Here is a 6000-nt window from a genome sequence, read left to right as displayed (position 1 = left end):
TCGTGTAGTTAATTATTTGCACAATTGATTGCTATGGAATGATATACGCGTTGATGCAATAAATCGTATTGTGTGATTGTGCATGGTTGTTTGATTAATTGTGATAGACTTGCCAATTATGTGAACTTGATGGTGAAACTGTGAAATGCTTGTAAGATGGTATGCTTGTGTAAAATATAATAATTCAGGGTGTATAGAGTAATTAGTGAAAATTAAACCATACTTAACCCTAATCTCTTTCACTAATCATTCCCTAATCATCACAAGAATCAAAACACGTACACCCACATTCCCTAATCCTCTCTACAACCATCTTCTCATTCTTGGATTCACAAGTCCTTTGCATCAAGTTTGATTGCCAATCCATCTAGAATCGAATCAAGGTAATTGTTTAATCATTGTTTGATGTTAATTGTTGATTGATTGATTGATGTTAAAACCCTAGTTCTTCATGTGATAGGCTGTGATTTCGATTTGATTCTGAATTTATTGATGATGGTGATTAGTTGTTTGATGGATAGATGGTTCCTGTAATGATTATAGGTTGATTATTGTTGATCATACGTGGATTGATTATGATTCTGCCGTCACTGTGGATGATATTAGGGTTAGAAACCAAGAAAAACGTAATTGTTATGATGCAGAAACGAATCAATGAACTTGTCTGAGTTTCATGAATTGTGTTTCATCCGAATTTCGTATGCACGTGTTGTCTGAGTTTGTAACCAAGAAAAAATAGTCTGAGTTTTGTTATGAAGCTTTGTCCGAATATTGTAATGGCTCTTAACTGTCTGACCTTTTTGATTATAATGGAGTCCGAGGTTTATTATTCAAGTTCTATCTGAGTTTTATGTGTAACATATGACCGAGTTTCATGAAACCACAAGGGGTCCGAGTTTTAAAGTGTTAGTGGTCCGAGTTTTTATTGTCACACATGTAGTCCGTGTTTGACACCCCACCATGTGTGGTCCGACTTTTTACCCCCTACCTATGCTTGTCCGATCTTTAATCCCACACCCTTGGTCCGAGCTTCATTATCATAGGTAATGCCCGAGTTTTAAAGGCCAAAGGGTGGTCCGACTTTGTGACCCCCTTGCCCCTTGGTCCGAGTTTTGATATCACAGCAAATAGGTCCGACCTTTTGTGTGATCTTGTCCAAGTTTTTGGGCCTTGGAGCCCTTATCCGAATTTTATATGGGGAAGCCTCTGGTCCGAGTTTAGATAATTAACACAATTAGAATTTTATATGTTAACTTGTTAATTGAGTAGTTAACTTCAGGTATGCAACTCTGTTAAACAAGCGAACTCCGGTTAAGTTGGTAAGCTAGTAACCTAATTGTTTGTGAACTTTATTAGATAATCAACACTATTAGATATATTCTAGTATGTATGTTGATTTCTGTTAAGTTGTAAACTTTGTTGAACCCGTTAACTCTGTCAAGCATGCAATTGATTAACCATGATTAGAACAAACTGTGAAAGATACTGATGCGAAGCGTGAATTGTATGAATGGGTAAACTGTTACGTGATACATGATTGATACATGATATTAGCTATCAAGCACTATGTGACATTAGATTGCATGCGGGTTGTTACGAACGTGAACTGATTGAATATACGTGCATACGATAGGTCGCGATTGACTAACTGTGAGCGTGTGTATTCTTTAGCATACCGAGCAAACCAAGGTGAGTTCACACAGCCAAGGCATGGGGTTCCCAGGGTGGGAATGGGATTGGATTACTTTATTGTACATACTCAGTTGATAGAACCTAACGATAAGAATATGACTAGACTAGTAACACTTATTGAACTGATCTTCGCACACCTGCCAAGGGTTGGCCGCGATATTATGACTGACTTCGCACACCTGCCTTTGGAAGGCCGCGAACTGAATTTACTAATCTTTGCACACCTGCCTGGTAGGCCGCGATACAGGTAAACCTAGTCTAGAATACTCGGGATGAACATTGTGACAACTCGAAATCTAGAACCTTTCGTTGTAACTTGCTTGTACGTTATGTGACTAGTTAAAATGATAACGTGAACTTTTATGTGCTTTGTTTTGTGTGCATTGTATGTATATATGTATGTGTGTTATATGTGAACCGAGAACCCGACACGAAACAACAAGGAACCCGACTCGAGACCATGAGGTCTCGAGTGACTAGTAATCGGTTTTGGGCCTTGGGCCGAGAACCTTTGGCCGGTTGGGCCTTTGGGCCGTAAACCCTTAGCCGAAACCCATAGGGTGCACACACTTGGAACTTTGACTATAAATACACTACCTTAGTTAGTGTTACCATTTTGTTGAACATTACAACACACACACACTTCTATCTTCTCTCCCACTAGAGCTCTAGCACACAAACACATTTCCAAGACTCTCGGATCCACTCGGTTGACACAAGAAACTCTCGGATTTGGAACTTCGGATCGGCACACACACACACACAACCGGTTAGTGCTTTTAATGTTTATGGATTTATGTTAGTCATGTTAAATGATAAAATGCATGAGATGATGTTTATTGTTAGTGTTCTTGATGATTATTGTTAAATGCTTAGTGATAGTATGTTCATGTTATGATTATACGTGATAACCGTGATAGGACGTTATTGAATACTTGCGACTTGATTGACTTTCTGTGATTAACTGCCGAGCAAACCGAGGTGAGTTCACACCCTTTACAAAGCATGGGATTCCCTGGGTTGGGAACGGGGTTAAGGAACGTGGTTCCTCGTCTACCTTGGGTAGGACGTCAGTGGTTCAGGAATGTGATTCCTCGTCCGGATGGACGGATAAACGTACTAGACTAAAACTCTATCACGAAGTCCCTCCTTTTTGTATCGACTAATCGCCGGGCCAATGGCGAGCGGGTCATTAGTTAGATAGCGCTATTTAGGTCTGACAAGCCTCACACCGTGCCGCAGAGGACGGGCGTGAACTAATGGATCTGGGGCACGTCAATGATGATAGACATTGATGTTTTCAGGGCACATAAACATGACTACAGTCAGCAATCGATACGGTAACGAGTCTAGTATACACATGGGGTAGCCCCCACGGCTGGAGAGCCAGATGATGTACATGGGGTAGCCCCCACGGCCGAAATGCCTGATAACTACATGGGGTAGCCCCCACGGCCGGAGTGCCGGAGTAACTGGGAACGAACTGGTCACGTTTTTAAAACTATGGGGTAACCCCCACGGCAGGATGCCAGATAAAGTAAACTGTTTTCGAAACAACTAAAACGAACGCCCACCCGTGAACTCACTCAACTAGTTGTTGACTCGTTACTACATGCTTTGCAGGACCATAGGTACTCAGTGGGAGCTTGCATGGAGGAAGATCGTTGTGGGACAGGGATTGCTACAAGACTATGTTAAACTTGAAACTTTTGGAACTTATGTTATAACTTTAAACTTATGCTTCCGCTTGCAACTTAAACTTATTTGTTTTGGAACACCAATCGTGAATGGTTAAACTTTTATAACTATTTATATGCTTGTTCAGTATGATTGGTGGCTGGATCCTGGTCAGTCACGCCTCCAAGCGGTAGTACTCCGCAGGTGGGATTTTGGGGGTGTGACAGATTGGTATCAGAGCCATTGGTTATAGTGAACTTGGTTTTAATAAAGGAGAAACGTTTTTGTTAAAACCAGACTATAACCGGTATAGCGCTCGACGGTCCACAACGACACTTCGCTCCTCATGCAAGGCTCGACGTTCTAGGTAATATGATGTATGTATATTGCCTACTTGTTAGTTGCGTAGTACACTGCTCATGGTATGCTTGATTAGTATAGCTACTGTTGTTTGAACACGTGCGTGCTTACTCTGTCCTACTATCGTGCTTTCGCGAACCTCTCCCACACGTGTTACTCTTGTTATGAAGAACCATGTCTGGACGCGTTAACATGACACAAGCCCAGTTGACGGCTTTGATCAACGAACGAGTTGCCGCAGCGCTCGCAGCTGCACACGCAGGAGGTCAGTATGCTCAGGCACCGGTGTGCACTTTTAAGACCTTTATGGACTGTCGACCCACAACTTTTAGCGGCACTGAAGGAGCAGTAGGTCTCCTACACTGGTTTGAGAAACTGGAGTCTGTGTTCGAAATGTGCGAATGCCCTGAAGCGCGCAGGGTGAAGTATGCTACTGGTACTCTCGAGGGTTTGGCTCTCACGTGGTGGAATGCTCAAGTGCAGATGTTAGGGTTGGTTGCTGCCAACGCCACCCCATGGGAAAACTTCAAGGAAATGATCAGGGAGGAATACTGCAGTCGTGACGACATTCACAAACTGGAGGATGAGTTTTACAATCTCAAGATGTCAGGATCAGAAATTGAGGCATACACTAAGAGATCGCATGAGCTTGCCTTGTTGTGTCCTACTATGGTGGATCCTCCGTATAAGCGAATTGAACTCTATCTCAAGGGCTTGGTGCCAGAGATCCAAAGTCATGTGACTTCAGCGAGGCTGACTACTATCCAGCAGGTTGTACAGTTGGCTCACCGTCTCACTGACCAAGCGGTGGAGCAGAACAAGTTACCGAAGCGTATAGGTGCTGCAACTACTTCTGGTACTTCTAGTGGGGATAAACGGAAATGGGATGGAACTTCAAGCAGGGGTTCAACTTCAGTGCAAACTCAGTCTCAGCAGAGAAAGACGGACGATCACAAGAGCCCCAGTCAGCAGTCGTCTGGTGGTCAAAGTCATGGTGGATACAAGGGGAATCACCCCAAGTGCAATCGCTGCAGCCTACACCACAGTGGGCCATGCACCAGGGGCAACTGTCATCGATGCAACAAGCCTGGTCATGTTGCAAAGGATTGCAGAAGCGCATACCCCGTCAACCAGAATCGTCAGCAACCTCAGCAGAACCAGCGACAGCAGCAGGGTAACAACAAAGGGTGCTTTCAGTGTGGAGCTGAAGGCCACTTCAAGAAGGATTGTCCCCAACTGAACCAGAACAACAACAATCAGGGGAATGGTAACAATGGGAACAACAACAATGGTGCTAGGGGACGTGTGTTCGTGATTGGTCAAGGTGAAGCAAGGAATGATCCCAACGTGGTGACGGGTAAGTTCCTTCTCGACGACTTTTATGTTACAGTCTTATTTGATTCGGGTGCCGATACTAGCTATGTGTCACTAGAAGTTAGTAAGATGCTTAAGCGTATTCCTACACCCCTGAGCGACAAGCACACCGTAGAGCTAGCTAATGGTAAGAGTTTGGAAGCCTCGCACGTAGTCAAGGGTTGCCAGCTTATTCTCGCTAATCAGACCTTCGCCATCGATCTTATTCCTATTGTCTTGGGTAGTTTCGACGTTGTCATTGGGATGGATTGGTTATCCCAACACCGAGCAGAGATTCTTTGCAACGAGAAGATCGTTCGTATTCCTGGTTTAGGTAGTGAACCTCTCATGATTCGTGGCGACAAGAGAAGTGCTGTTGAGAACATCATCTCTCTTCTTAAGGCTCAGAAATGCTTACGAAAGGGCCACACTGCGATTTTGGCTCTAGTTACTGATACCACAGAAAAGGAGAAGAAGCTAGAAGATTTTCCGGTTGTACGCGATTATCCTGAGGTATTCCCTGAGGAATTACCTGGTCTTCCGCCCCATCGCCAAGTCGAGTTTCAGATTGATCTAGCTCCTGGAGCCGCGCCTGTAGCCCGTGCACCTTATCGTTTAGCGCCATCAGAGTTGGAAGAACTCTCCACGCAACTACAAGAACTCTTGGATAAGGGTTTCATTCGTCCTAGCTCATCGCCTTGGGGAGCTCCAGTGTTATTTGTGAAGAAGAAGGATGGTACCTTCAGAATGTGTATCGACTATCGCGAACTCAACAAGGTGACTGTGAAGAATCGTTATCCACTACCGCGTATTGACGACTTGTTCGACCAGTTGCAGGGGTCGAGCTACTATTCGAAGATCGATTTGAGATCGGGATATCACCAGCTGAGAGTTCGGGAAGAGGATGTCTCTAAGACG

This window comes from Helianthus annuus, chromosome 10 (assembly GCF_002127325.2).
Source record: "Helianthus annuus cultivar XRQ/B chromosome 10, HanXRQr2.0-SUNRISE, whole genome shotgun sequence".
In the NCBI taxonomy this organism is placed as follows: Eukaryota; Viridiplantae; Streptophyta; class Magnoliopsida; order Asterales; family Asteraceae; genus Helianthus; species Helianthus annuus.
This window is presented reverse-complemented; position numbering follows the sequence as displayed.